The sequence below is a fragment of the Lagenorhynchus albirostris genome, chromosome X (genome assembly GCF_949774975.1).
Source record: "Lagenorhynchus albirostris chromosome X, mLagAlb1.1, whole genome shotgun sequence".
Lineage (NCBI taxonomy): Eukaryota > Metazoa > Chordata > Mammalia > Artiodactyla > Delphinidae > Lagenorhynchus > Lagenorhynchus albirostris.
In genome coordinates, this window is record NC_083116.1 from 112,205,524 (window position 1) to 112,220,919 (window position 15,396).

General features: G+C 40.5%; 1 long non-coding RNA gene across 3 annotated transcripts in view; it reads left to right on the forward strand.

Moving 5' to 3' along the window:
* LOC132513248 (uncharacterized) overlaps nucleotides 1-15,396 on the forward strand; it is a 32,175-nt gene that overhangs the window by 2,564 nt on the left and 14,215 nt on the right. For all 3 annotated transcript variants that reach the window (XR_009538423.1, XR_009538422.1, XR_009538424.1), the window contains exon 2: nucleotides 5,932-6,371. This is a non-coding gene — a long non-coding RNA (uncharacterized LOC132513248). The remainder of the gene's footprint in view (nucleotides 1-5,931; nucleotides 6,372-15,396) is intronic.

Sequence of the window (15,396 nt, forward strand, 5' to 3'; positions counted from 1 at the left end):
TAGAGCCCGCGAGCCACAACTACTGAGCCCACATGCCACAACTACTGAAGCCTGCACGCCTAGAGCCCGTGCTCCGCAGCAAGAGAAGCCACGACAGTGAGAAGCCTGCACACTGCAACGAAGAGTGGCCCCCACTCACTGCAACTACAGAAAGCCCATGTACAGCAACGAAGACCCAACACAGCCAAAAATAAATAAATAGATAAATTTATATATAAAAAAAGAAATACAAAAAGTTAATAAAAATAATCCCTATTAGTAGGTTGATTTCCTTCCAGTCTTTTTTTCTATGTACATATACATAAAGGGCTGATATTCAGTTGGTATATACAGTGTAGTGGATTAAAATAACCACAAATTCATTGCAGCTCCTCCCATCAAGAGGTAGAATCTAGGACTTCGCTGGTGGTGCAGTGGTTAAGAATCTGCCTGCCAGTGCAGGGGACACGGGTTCGAGCCCTGGTCCGGGAAGATCCCACATGCCATGGAGCAACTAAGCCTGTGCACCACAACTACTGAGCCTGCATTCTAGAGCCCTTGAGCCACAACTACTGAGCCCGTGTGCCACAACTACTGAAGCTCAGGCACCTGGAGCCTGTGCTCGGCAACAAGAGAAGCCACCACAATGAGAAGCCCGCGCACTGCAATGAAGAGTAGGCCCCGCTTGCCGCAACTAGAGTAAGCCCGCACGCAGCAAGGAAGACCCAACACAGCCAAAAAACAAATAGATAAATGAATAAATAGATAAATAAATGAATAAACAAACACACAAATAAATAAGAGGTCCCCACTCCTTGAATTTGGACTGGCCTTGTGACTTGCCTTGACCAATAGAATACAGTAAAAGTGGTGATGTACAACTCCTAAGCAAGACCTCAAGAGATCTTAAAGCTTCTGTTCACACCCTCTTGGAACATTGCTGCTGCCATATGAAGAAGCTTGAGCTAGCTTCCTTGAGGATGAAAGACCTCATGAGGAGATGCGTAAGTGAGGCCAGATGCGTAAGCGATGCCACCTTGGACCATTCAGTCCCAATTGAGCTGTCAAATGATTGCAGCCACACAAGTGACCTTAGGCAAGACCAGCAGAAGAACCCCCTCACTGATCCCAGTCCATGTTATCAACCCACAGCATCATGAGTGAATAGAATTGTTGTTTTAAGCCACTAAAATTTAGGGTTCTTTGTTACACAACAAAGGCTAACCGAAATCAGACGGCCATTTAGGTTGTTTACACCTGGCTTCCATTCTGATTGGTTGTAGTGTCCATTCCGACTGGTCTGTGCTTTGCAATACTCATTTAAAAATATTTTAGGGGCTTCCCTGGTGGCGCAGTGGTTGGGAGTCCGCCTGCCGATGCAGGGGACACGGGTTCGTGCCCCAGTCCGGGAAGATCCCACATGCCGCGGAGCGGCTGGGCCCGTGAGCCATGGCTGCTGAGCCTGCGCGTCCGGAGCCTGTGCTCCACAACGGGAGAGGCCACGACAGTGAGAGGCCCGCGTACCGAGAAAAAAAAATTTAAAAATCACCTGAGTGCGTTGTGCGTATGTAATAACAAAAAATTGGTATCATGTATCTATAATGTCTATCCTGCAGCATAGTGTAGTGGCTTCATATCTACTACAGCTTTGGACTTAGATACTCCCCATCTGTGTGATTGTGTCAATACTTAACCTTGTTAAGTCACCATTTCTAAATCTGTAATTAGTAAATAATAATAGTACCCTTCATATGGTTAATTGTTGTGAGTATTAAATGAAGTAATACATATAAAGTACCCAGTGGGAATTCCCTAGTGGTCCAGTGGTTAGGACTCTGCGCTCTCACTGCTGAGGGCCTGGGTTCAATCCCTGGTTGGGGAACTAAGATCCCACAAGCCTCACAGTGTGGCAAAAAAAAAAATACCCAGCATAGCACCTGGCATAATTGTTAGCATTGTTACTATTAATAGTATGGAGTATTTCCCCGTGTCACTGGGTATATTTAAATTAAAAAATATATATAATGGTTCCTTAGAGTTCCATTGTGAAATTTATTTTACTATTCTGTTGTTGAAGATGCAGGGCTTTTTCCCAATGATAAATAATACTTTGTTTTGTTAATAAATTTATTTATTTATTTATTTTTGGCTGTGTTGGGTCTTCGTTGCTGCGTGTGGGCTTTCTCTACTTGTGGCAAGCGGGGGCTACTCTTTGTTGTGGTGCGTGGGCTTCTCATTGCGGTGGCTTCTGTTATTGTGGAGCACAGGCTCTAGGCACACGGGCTTTGGTAGTTATGGCTCGTGGGCTCAGTAGTTGTGGCGCACGGACTTAGTTGCTCCACAGCATGTGGGATCTTCCCAGTCCAGGGATTGAACCCGTGTCCCCTGTGTTGACAGGTGGATTCTTAACCACTGCACCACCAGGGAAGTCCCTAATACTTTGACAAACATCTTTTTACCCAAATTTTAGCCCAGGTTTCTGATTGTTTCCTTAGGTAGATTCCTAGAAGTGAAATTACTAGGTGAGGAGAGATGTAATTTTGTTGATCTGGAGCTAGAGAAACACTCTAAAACTTCAGGTCCTCACTACATGAAAGTGTAATTTGAGATGACTCTCTAGATGTGCTTGCTCTAGCTTGAATTATCTAAAGTTTGATAACATCTGGGTTCCACAGTTGTCATAGAAGTTGAGTCTTTCTCAGAGAGTGGTTTTCTTGCTACATATCACAGATGGGTGATAACCTGTGAGAATGATCAATAAATAAATACAACCACCTCCAAGAAAACACCTTGTTTTGGGCCAAGATTTCCTTTTTTTAAAAATTTATTTTTTATTGAAGTATAGTTGAATTATGGGCCAAGATATTCTTTTCTTTTCTTTTCTTTTTTTTTCCTTACCTTACCTTACATTTCTTTTTGAGAAATTATAATTTAGGACATGGAAAGCTGTTTCATCTTTGGGGTAGACCATCAAAAGTGTAAGACTTCTATTTATAAAATGTAAAGTATTATATGACTTTAGGCCGCAATTAAAAGAGCCGGGTCAGCAATAAGTGAGGTGTTAATCAGGCCTCTTGTTTGCAAGTAATTGCCACATCTTACTCTTCCGCCATCTTGAAGGTCTCCATAGTCTTTATTTTAAGGTCTATTTTGTCTGATATGAGAATTGCTACTCCAGCTTTCTTTTGATTTCCATTTGCATGGAATATGTTTTTCTATCCCCTCACTTTCAGTCTGTATGTGTCCCTGGGTCTGAAGTGGGTCTCTTGTAGGCAGCATATATATGGGTCTTGTTTTTGTATCCATTCAGCCAGTCTGTGTCTTTTGGATGGGGCATTTAATCCATTTACATTCAAGGTAATTATCGATATGTATGTTCCTATTCCCATTTTCTTAATTGTTTTGGGTTTGTTATTGTAGGTCTTTTCCTTCTCTTGTATTTCCTGCCTAGAGAAGTTCCTTTAGCATTTGTTGTAAAGCTGGTTTGGTGGTGCTGAATTCTCTTAGCTTTTGCTTGTCTGTAAAGGTTTTAATTTCTCCATCGAATCTGAATGAGATCCTTGCTGGGTAGAGTAATCTTGGTTGTAGGTTTTTCCCTTTTATCACTTTAAATATGTCCTGCCACTCCATTCTGGCTTGCAGAGTTTCTGCTGAAAGATCAGCTGTTTACCTTATGGGGGATTCCCTTGTATCTTAATTGTTGCTTTTCCCTTGCTGATTTTAAGATTTTTTCTTTGTATTTAATTTTTGATATTTGATTAATATGTGTCTTGGCATGTTTCTCCTTGGATTTATCCTGTATGGGACTCTCTCTGCTTCCTGGACTTGATTAACTATTTCCTTTCCCATATTGGGTAGTTTTCAACTATAATCTCTTCAAATATTTTCTCAATCTCTTTCTTTTTCTCTTCTTCTTCTGGGACCCCTATAATTCGAATGTTGGTGCGCTTAATGTTGTCCCAGAGGTCTCTGAGACTGTCCTCAATTCTTTTCATTCTTTTTTCTTTATACTGCTCTGCATTAGTTATTTCCACTATTTTATCTTCCAGGTCACTTATCCGTTCTTCTGCCTCAGTTATTCTGCTATTGATTCCTTCTAGAGAATTTTTAATTTCATTTATTGTGTTGTTCATCATTGCTTGTTTGCTCTTTAGTTCTTCTAGGTCCTTGTTAAACGTTTCTTATACTTCCTCCTTTCAACTTCCAAGATTTTGGATCATCTTTACTATCATTATTCTGAATTCTTTTTCAGGTTCACTGCCTATTTCCTCTTCATTTGTTAGGTCTGGTGGGTTTTTATCTTGCTCCTTCATCTGCTGTGTGTTTTTCTGTCTTCTCATTTTGCTTATCTTACTGTGTTTGGGGTCTCCTTTTTGCAGGCTGCAGGCTCATAGTTCCCGTTGTTTTTGGTGTCTGTCCCCAGTGGCTAAATTTGGTTCAGTGGGTTGTGTAGGCTTCCTGGTGGAGGGGACTAGTGCCTGTGTTCTGGTGGATGAGGCTGGGTCTTGACTTTCTGGTGGGCAAGTCCACGTCTGGTGATGTGTTTTGGTGTGTCTGTGGCCTTATTATGATGTTAGGTAGCCTCTCTGCTAATGGGTGGGCTTGTGTTCCTGTCTTGCTCATTGTTTGGCATGGGGTGTCCAGTAGCTTGATGGCTGTTAAGTGGATCTGGGTCTTAGCATTGAGACAGAGATCTCTGGGAGAGCTCTCGCTGCTTGATATTACGTGGAGCTGGGAGGTCTCTGGTGGACCAGTGTCCTGAGCTCGGCTCTCCCACCTCAGAGGCACAGGCCTGGCACCTGGCCGGAGCACCAAGACCCTGTCAGCCACACGGCTGCTAGTGTTGGGGGGTCTCCTGTGTAGGCAGGACGTGGCTGTGGCTCACCGTGGGGACAAGGTCACTGGCAGCAGAAGTTCTGGGAAGTGCTGCTTGGCGTGAGCCTTCCCAGAGTCTGCCATTAGCCCCACCAAAGAGCGGGGTAGGCTCCAGCTGTGTGATTTTGGACAAGGTTCTTGCATCTCAGTGTGCTTACCTTTCAAATGGAGTTAATAAGAATAATTTCCTCCTCCTAAGGTTGTGAATATTAAATGCTGCTGTAAAGCCCTTTGTAAAGTACTTAGAAAACAGCACTTACCCTCTAAATGTTTATTCCTTTCTGTCTACTTGGTAAAATAAAGACTGTAACAATTTTTGGATTAGGAAGAATAATTGTGAATGGTCCAATGCAGAGAGAGAAGGATTTGTCCCTAAATCAGTTTTCTTCCTGCCGTTACACAGGGATCATTCTCTTATTCATTGACCTTTGTCATGAAGCTTCACCTTCCTCATGAATAATAAATGTGCAATGATTCTGTTAACATTTGCCAACCAATGAGGGAACATTGCTCTAATGATCATAGAATCAGGAATCATCACAGAGGCTGGGTAATCAGTATTGTAATCCCTATTGTACTCTGCCTGGAGTTTTTCATCTGCCTAGCCAGACATCATGTGGACAAGGTCAAATCCAGAACACATTATGCAGGATAAATTATTTACAATCCTGTCTCTAAAAGTGGACCTCATCTGTGACCTAATTAACACTCCAACTCTAAACCACATGTGGAGATCTTTTTTAAAGAGGTAGGCTTGGTGAAAACAGGAGAAAATATTGAAAAAGCATTAGGCAGAACGTATTGATTCACACAACTTTTTTTTCCCTTCTCCTTTTTACAGATATTTTAAGGTTATACCAAATAGAGGGAAGTTATGCAGTTACAGTGCTTAGAATCTGGGCAAGACAGCAGATAGAACAATGTCCCAAACTTTCTTTCAGTATCTAGTCTCTGAATCCATGGTTTAAAACAAAAAGCTGTTAAAGAGCTGTGAATAGTGGTTAAGTACTCTTCATTTACCTTCAGCATTCTATAACAATGAAGCTCAGTTTACAATTTTATAATTCTCTTACTCAGCTTCCAGAATGTTCCACATTTGTTGAAAACTACAAACAAACATATCCAAGAATCCCAGTGAATGCCAAGCAGCATAAACACAAAGAAAACCACATCAAGGCACTGCGGAATCAAATTTCTCAAAACTAGTGATGCAGAGAAAATCTTAAGTTAAGACTAATCACTGGTTTCTCATCAAAAACTATGCAAACCAGAAGATGGTGGAACAACATCTCTAAAGCATGGGAAGAATGCTTTCAACCCAGAATTTTATATCCAGTGAAAATGTCCTTCAAAGATGAAGGCAAAATGAAGACATTTCAGATAAGCGAAAGCCAAGAGCATTCATCACTAGTGAACTTGTACCACAAGGAATGCTAAAAGAAGTTCTTCAGGTTAAAGGAAAATGATACCAGATGGACACAAGAATCTATGCAAAGGAATGAAGAGTACCAGAAATGGTAAATGTGTGCGTCATATAAAAGACATTTTTCTTGTTCTAAATGTCTTTATTTTATTTTTATTTTTTAAACATCTTTATTGGAGTATAGTTGCTTTACAATGGTGTGTTAGTTTCTGCTTTATAACAAAGTGAATCAGTTATACATATACATATGTTCCCATATCTCTTCCCTCTTGTGTCTCCCTCCCTCCTACCCTCCCTATCCCACCCCTCTAGGTGGTCACAAACCACCGAGCTGATCTCCCTGTGCTATGCGGCTGCTTCTCACTAGCTAGCTATTTTACGTTTGGTAGTGTATATATGTCCATACCACTCTCTCATTTTGTCACAGCTTACCCTTCCCTCCCATATCCTCAAGTCCATTCTCTAGTAGGTCTGTGTCTTTGTTCCTGTCTTGCCCCTAGGTTCTTCAGGACCTTTTTTGTTTTTTTTAGATTCCGTATATATGTCTTAGGGTACGGTATTTGTTTTTCTCTTTCTGACTTACTTCACTCTGTATGACAGACTCTAGGTCCATCCACCTCACTACAAATAACTCAATTTCGTTTCTTTTTATGGCTGAGTAATATTCCATTGTATATATGTGCCACATCTTCTTTATCCATTCATCTGTCGATGGACAATTAGGTTGCTTCCATGTCCTGGCTATTGTAAATAGAGCTGCAATGAACATTTTGTACATGACTCTTTTTGAACTATGGTTTTCTCAGGGTATATGCCCAGTTGTGGGATTGCTGGGTCATATGGTAGTTCTATTTTTAGTTTTTTAAGGAACCTCCATACTGTTTTCCATAGTGGCTGTATCAATTTACATTCCCACCAACAGTGCAAGAGGGTTCCCTTTTCTCCACACCCTCTCCAGCATTTATTGTTTATAGATTTTTTGATGATGGCCATTCTGCCAGGTGTGATATGATACCTCATTGTAGTTTTGATTTGCATTTCTCTAATGATTAATGATGTCGAGCATCCTTTCATGTGTTTGTTGGCAATCTGTATATCTTCTTTGGAGAAGTGTCTGTTTAGGTCTTCTGCCCATTTTTGGATTGGGTTGTTTGTTTTTTTGATATTGAGCTGCATGAGCTGCTTGTAAATTTTGGAGATTAATCCTTTGTCAGTTGCTTCATTTGCAAATATTTTCTCCCATTCTGAGGGTTGTCTTTTGGTCTTGTTTATAGTTTCCTTTGCTGTGCAAAACTTTTAAGTTTCATTAGGTCCCATTTGTTTATTTTTGTTTTTATTTCCATCTCTCTAGGAGGTGGGTCAAAAAGGATCTTGCTGTGATGTATGTCATAGAGTGTTCTGCCTATGTTTTCCTCTAAGAGTTTGATAGTGTCTGGCCTTACATTTAGGTCTTTAATCCATTTTGAGTTTATTTTTGTGTATGGTGTTAGGGAGTGTTCTAATTTCATACTTTTACATGTAGCTGTCCAGTTTTCCCAGCACCACTTATTGAAGAGGCTGTCTTTTCTCCACTGTATATTCTTGCCTCCTTTATCAAAGATAAGGTGACCATATGTGCGTGGGTTTATCTCTGGGCTTTCTATCCTGTTCCATTGATCTATTTTTCTGTTTTTGTGCCAGTACCATACTGTCTTGATTACTGTAGCTTTGTAGTATAGTCTGAAGTCAGGGAGCCTGATTCCTCCAGCTCCGTTTTTCGTTCTCAAGATTGCTTTGGCTATTCGGGGTCTTTTGTGTTTCCATACAGATTGTGAAATTTTTTGTTCTAGTTCTGTGAAAAATGCCAGTGGTAGTTTGATAGGGATTGCATTGAATCTGTAGATTGCTTTGTGTAGTAGAGTCATTTTCACAATGTTGATTCTTCCAATCCAAGAACATGGTATATCTCTCCATCTATTTGTATCATCTTTTAATGTCTTTAAAAGATACTTAACTACTTAAAGTAAGAGAAACAACAGTATATTATGGGATTTATAACATTTGTAGAAGTAGAATGTATGAGCACAAGAGCACAAAGAATGGGAGAGATGGGATGGACGTATATTGTTATATGATTCTTACATTATATGTTAAATGCTATAACCTTTAAAGTAAACTGTGATAAGTTAAAGTTATATATTGTAAAGCTCAGAGCAACGACTAAATTTCTTAAAAAGGAATAACTAATAAGTCAATAGAGGAGATAAAATGGGTTCATAAAAAATAATCCAAGGGAAGAGAGGAAAAGAGGAAAAAAGGAATAAAGAACAGATGGGACAAACAGGAAGTGTGGGACTGCTGTTGTTTCTGATATCTTATGCCTATCAGGTAAGAAATCACAAAAGGAGTAGGGAGGGGAAATAAAGCAATTTGTTCAAATTGTATATTTGAACACTAAGGACTGTTTTTTTCTCCTAAAGGTAACTTAAATTTGGAATCCTTTAAAAATATGAACGATAGGTCTTCGCTTGCTTTTAAGGACAAGGAGTATATTTGTTAAGTTGAAGGAGAGTGAAAATGAAAATGGGAAAGAATATTAATAAACCACTTAACTAAGAAATGAAAAAAAAAAAGAAATCACCAAAGGAAACACCTAAAACATTTTATATTTACCTCTCAAAAATGGAATGAGGGCTTCCCTGGTGGCGCAGTGGTTGAGAGTCTGCCTGCCGATGCAGGGGACACGGGTTCGTGCCCCGGTCTGGGAGGATCCCGCATGCCGCCGAGTGGCTGGGCCCGTGAGCCATGGCCACTGAGCCTGCGCGTCTGGAGCCTGCGCTCCGTAACAGGAGAGGCCACAGCAGTGAGAGGCCCGCGTACCGCAAAAAAAAAAAAAAAAAAAGGAATGAAATAAAGAATAAATAAGCATGATATCCAGATTCCCACAAATGGAATTCAGTAGCTTTTGTTGATAACATCAACTATATTCTGATTCATTCAGCATTGAAATCAGTTTCTGTTTATCATGATAAAAGAGATTATTTTGGTTCAGAAGTGCCAGCAACCTGGCACAACTTGGATACATTTGAAAGAAGGAACAGATCAGGCAAAGGAGTGTTGGGAAAAGGAGACCTGAGGTGCTCAGTGCTGTCACATTGGGTAGTGGCATTAGAAATCAGTGAGATTAGGATAGGCTCTGAAAGTGAAATTTAAAAACGAGCAGAGATATTCAAATTGTATCCTAGGCCAGTTAATATTTGACTATAAACTGACTGACTGTATTAACATACCTAAAGAGAAAAGGTATATCTTATAACAACCTTAATCATTGTATCAGTTAGGAATGCTTTTGACTACAACTAACAGAATAACCTACTTACAGTAGCTAAAGCCATGAAAACTTAAAAAACTCAATTAGAAGACTGGAGGTAGCCAGTTTCCGGGCTAGTTCAGCAATTAACCATGTTACAGAGGAACTGGGCTTTTGAAACTCTTCCACTCTGCCAATTATTCTCAACTCATCTCTTGAACATAAAAGGGCTGCAGTAGCTCCGAGCATCATTTCCTCACATCTGCATCCTAAACAGGGAGGAAAGGTCAGGAGCTAAAATCTTTCTCTGGCTGAGGCTCTGTCTTTTTATCTGGAAAGGAACATCTTTACTAGAATACTCCAGAAGTCTTCCCTTTATGTCTTATTGGACAGTACTGGGTAATACGGCTACCCATGGCTGCAAGGGAGGCTGGGACAGTGAGTATTTGGCACAGGGGAACAGAGATGCTATGTTTGGCCAAGATGAATTGTGATTCGTTCTTTGAGGTTGAGCACGTTGCTGCCCTGAACAAAATTGGAATGCTGTTAGCAAGGAATTAGAAGGGAATAGCTGTAGTCTAGGCAACTAAATGTATCTACTAGGATCAGTCCTGGAAGCATAGGAAAAGAATCTCAGACGCCAAAATTGGCGCCTCCTGCTCTGGCACTGTAGTGGAATCAGAATACCCTGATGCAAGAACTCCAGTAGCTGAATCTTGAGATCAGTCTTTGCATATTGTGGAGATGGATACTTAAGTTTCTCCTTATTCATTCATTTAATAGATTTTTATTGAATCAGGTGTTGTTATAGACGCTGGAATTTTAGCAGTGGAAAAATCAGACAGAAATGTCCTCATGGCGCTTACATTCTAGTGAATGTGTCTTAGCTGAATGCAACTGATTCCTTATCAGTAAATTTTCTGATTATGACCGGGTTTCTCATGCCCCCAAGCAGTCTCACATCTAATTATGAATTAAGAAATTGATATTCTTATTTCATGTATCAGTCTCTTGGTTGATGTGAGTCTTCCTAAGGACATAGATTCACCTTTAGTGAAGTGACAACTCAAGTTTCTGACTTGCACATCTCAGGGCTAGTACCTGAACCATGGTAAATTCAACAAGGCATTTCAACCCTGTGAGCCATTGTGGAAGACAGAGAGCTACACAGCTTTCTCCAGTTAATAATCCAATAGTGCATGTTTTCCCTATTTGGAATGTTTAGGCTTATTCATATGTGTGAAAGGGATACAAGAAGGAAATATTAAATTATAAACATTGAAATCTATCAAAAAAAAAAGTCCTGACCTTGAAACCGTGATTTGTGCAATGTATTATGAATGAATTGGATTCAGATTCATCCTCAGGGGCTTCCCTAGTGGTGCAGTGGTTGAGAATCCGCCTGCCAATGCAGGGGATACCGGTTCACGCCCTGGTCCGGGAAGATCCCACATGCCGCGGAGCAACTAAGCCTGTGCGCCATAACTACTGAGCCTGTGTTCTAGAGCCCACGAGCCACAACTACTGAGCCCACGTGCCATAACCACTGAAGCCTGTGCGCTTAAAGCCCATGCTCTGTAACAAGAGAAGCCACTGCAGTGAGAAGCCCATGTGCAGCTACAGACAAAAAAAAAAAAATCATCCTCAGAGGATTCAAGGTTAAAAAAATTTCCTATTCATGGACATTTAGATTGTTTCCTTTTTTCCCTCCCTGCCATTTCAAACAATGCTATTATGAACATTCTTGTATATGTCCTTGAGTACAGGAGCAGTAATTTATAGGGTACTTGCCAAGGACTGGAGTGCTGGGTCAAAGCATATAATATTTGGATTCAACTTTATGAAATAGAGCCAAATTGTTCTCCAAAGTGATTCTGCCATTCACAACTTCTACCAGCAGTGAATGAGAGTTCTTAGCGCTCTCCATCCTCACCAACAGTTGGTAATTTCACTTCATGGTTTTTGCTTATCTGATGGGTATAAAATGGTATCTTATTGTGGTTTGAATTTTATTAATGTGATATTGATCTTTTCATATGTTTATTGGCCATATATTTTTTCTTCTATTGAATTGCCAATTCAAGCAAGTTCAGAATTTTTATATTTTCATGGTGAATTTTTTCTATTCTCACGTTTGTGCCTCTTTATTTTTATAGTGATTTTTTATTTAAAGTACATTTTTATGAAATAAATACAGCTAATACAGCTTTTTTTTGGTAAGTATTTACCAGATATGTCTTTTCTCCCAATCTTGACTTTAACGTTACTGTATTATACCAAGAACAGGCAAGTAGGAATGGTCCACCCCAGTTACAGAAAATAAGGGCCCTGTAGCCCCAGTACCAGGTTGCATCTGGTTTTGAATTTCATGCTTGTTTCTGTCCCCTTATCACTTACTGTTTCCATGGTGGACAGGACCAAGGGGTGGATAAGAATGATATGTATGTAAGGATCTAGCCAATAAATGAGACAGACTCAGATCCACCTGAAAGGATCAAATTAAATAGTAATAAGTTCTGAATCTATTTTTGCCAAAACACAGTGGAAAGGAAAGAAGTAGAAATAGAGTTTCCTTATTTACTGGCTTGAGATAGAAAAGAGTCCTAGATTAGGAAAATTAACATTCAGATATAGGATTCTGAAATGACAAATTTCAAAACATTTTGTTTACAGTATGTTGGGGAGCCATTTGATGATAACGCATCCATTAAGTTAGAACCATGTGTCATTACTTTATAATTTAGTAAAGTAAAAATTAGATGTAGAATACATTTGTCCACATGGGGAAACAAACCAGAAAGGGAGAAATATTGGCTGAAGGCTTAGAAAATGCTGAATATGTACATGAGAGGGGAACTTGAGGATTATGATTTGAGGCCTTGTGATCATCTAGTTTTCGAGATGCCTTCTCATTTCCCAGTTTGGTTCCTCTGACTGTGCAGAATCCCCTGATTCCAACAGCGATTGCTGTTATACATGGCTGGGATCATGAATCTACTTCCCCAGATCTATCCGCATCATCAATTTTTCAGGGCAAGTCTGGGGTATAAGCCTATGCCCTCTGGTGAAGGACACCATTGACTGCACGTCTGGTAATAGCTATTTGGGAAGTTCTTGCTAGCCATTCTGATTTTGGGGAAAGTTACTTAATGCCTGTAAACCCTTATTTTTCCTTATCTGTAAAATGGGAATAATGGGAATACCGATCTCCTATGGTTGTTGTGAGGATTAAACAAGATAATTGAGCAATAAGTTCTCAAGAAATAATATTATCCTTATGCTATTCCCTCTTTGTTCAACAAATATTTATTATAGATTTTCAACGTGTTAGGCACTGAGGTAAGTACTCAATACATGGTAGCTATCATACTGCTATTTAGCCATTTCATCAATCCATATTATTATATAATTACCGGGTATCAGGCACTGTGCCAAGTTTAGGAGCCAGTAGGTAAAGACAGAACCTTCAAGACTCTGGATAAGCTTTTCTGGTTCTACCAATGGGAATCCTCTTCTCCCTTATGAGTTCTTTGGAATTCTTCAATGATATCTTCTCTGCAGTGAAAGAGATCACTGTCATGTGCCTTCCTACAATGTGCCAGGTTCTGGCTGACTATAGGATGGAAGAGGGGTATAAAGGACGTGAAAAGCCTTTGCTCCACATAGGCAAGTGGCAGATAACCTGCTCCTGATGGGGCTTTTGCTTTTGCTTCTCCTTTCCTTTCCTTTTCCTATCCCTATCCCTATCCCTATCCCTTTCCCTTTCCTTTCCCAGAACCTAGTGTACTAGGGAAAAAGTTCTGCCGAAGTACCAGGGGAAAAACTCTACTGTAACAGGAGAAAAGAATATAGACACAGAGCAACACAGACCAGAAGAAAGTAGTGGACTTGCCTTTTTACAGCCCACAGGGGAAACGCAGCCCTTCAGACTTCTTCCACTCCATAGCCTTCAGCTGGGTGTCAGTCATCTAGTTCCTTCTGGATGAGACAGGCCAGGGGTTAGAAAAGGATTGAGGATTTCCTTGGGCTTGAATCCTGCAAGTAAGTAGAAGAGGGGAGAAAAGAAAGAGGCCCTTGCCATGGTTACAAAAAATCAGACCTTTCCCACTGCCAACATTCATGTGCTTTCAGGCGTTGTAATGTTACAAAGAGTTGCTGTCTCTTTCCCTACTAAATGCCTACTTCTGTTAATCAAGCTTTCCTAGAAGGTGCCAGACCCCAAGAATAGGGATGAGAGAGGGAGGGGAAAAACAATCCTTTGGCAATAAGAAAAAAAGTTATTTTTAATTTAAAAACATCTCAAAGGGTTTAGAGATGCATGGATAATAGATTGGTTAAATTAAATTTAGGATGCTGGGAGGCTAGCTTTTGAGGTTGACATTTACATGGTTCTCCCATATAATAAATCCTCCTGTTTTTGTTTTTACTCTGATGGACTCAATCTTTAATTGGATGGATTGTGAATATGATCTGTAATGTGGACCCTTTTGTTTTTATGTTATGCTCTTGTGGAAGGTTCTTTAAATGCAATGCAGCTGGTTTTTGAAGGCTGGGTTAGGACTAAGCCAGCCTTTGAAGGTGGGAGCATTGCTTACCATTCCTCTCCTTCCATTACTGCTTGAGAGCTGGTTTCCATCACCCAATCAGTTAAATCTTAACTAAATATTGAGAATTAACTTTGTGCTCAGCCTCGAAATTTAAATGATGACTCCTGCCTTCAAGAAGCTTACAATATCATTGGAGTTCCGTGATGGACACTTTAAATAATTAAAGAAATAATACAAAGCAAAGTATAATTAAGTGATAAGTTGTCAGATACAGACTTAGTGAAATAGAAATGTAGAGAAAGTAAAAGTTAGTGATTACAGGAGTCAGGAAATCCTCTTAGAAGAAGTTGGACTTCAGTTGGGCTCTGCGAATCCAGGAAGGGAGGAAAGTACTCAATGAAGAGAGTACGACATGAACAGACCAGAGAAAGAAACCAGAAAGTTCAGAGCCTTAGCTTCCTCATCTGGGAAATGAGTCAGGAAGCCAGACATGAGCCCCTCTGTGGCAGAGACTGTCGTTTTCAGTTTCTTGGCTCCAGCATCAAAGCAGAGTTTCTCTCATAGAGTAGGCATTTGATACGTGTGTCTTGACTTGAACAAACATGACGTATGAAGGGGATGGTCTGGAGATTTGTCTACCCAGGGCCAAAGTTCATGTTAGCAAGCAATGAATCTCCCTCAGGAGTCTGGGGCTTGGCTCTGAACCATCCTGAGAGAGTCACATTACTTCTCCCTGGGCGTGGAACTAAGTCCTCTGAGAATACAGCGAAAGGATGTCTTGCTTATGCAACTCATTTCCTCTGAGGACACATAGCCCTGGTTGCCTCCAGCATAAGTTTCACCTGGGTTGGGGATGATGGTGACATTGGTAGGTTACTCAGGGAACTTGCTTGCCAGGAAATGAGCAGTTGGGCCATCGGTACATTGATACCTGGCCACCTTCCATGGATGCCTTTAATTAAAATGACATTTTATTTTTTTTAACGATTTATTTATTAGTATTATTTTATTATTTGATTTTATTTTTGGCTGCGTTGGGTCTTAGTTGTGGCGTGTGGGCTCTTCGTTGTGGCGCGTGGGCTTCTCTCTAGTTGCGGCATGCAGGTTTTCTCTCTCTAGTTGTGGTGCGCGGGCTCCAGGGCGAGTGGGCTCTGTAGTTTGTGGCACACGGGCTCTCTCGTTGAGGTGCACGAGCTCAGTAGTTGTGGCACGTGGGCTTCGTTGCCCCGTGGCATGTGGGATCTTAGTTCCCTGACCAGGGATCGGGTCCACGTCCCCTGCAT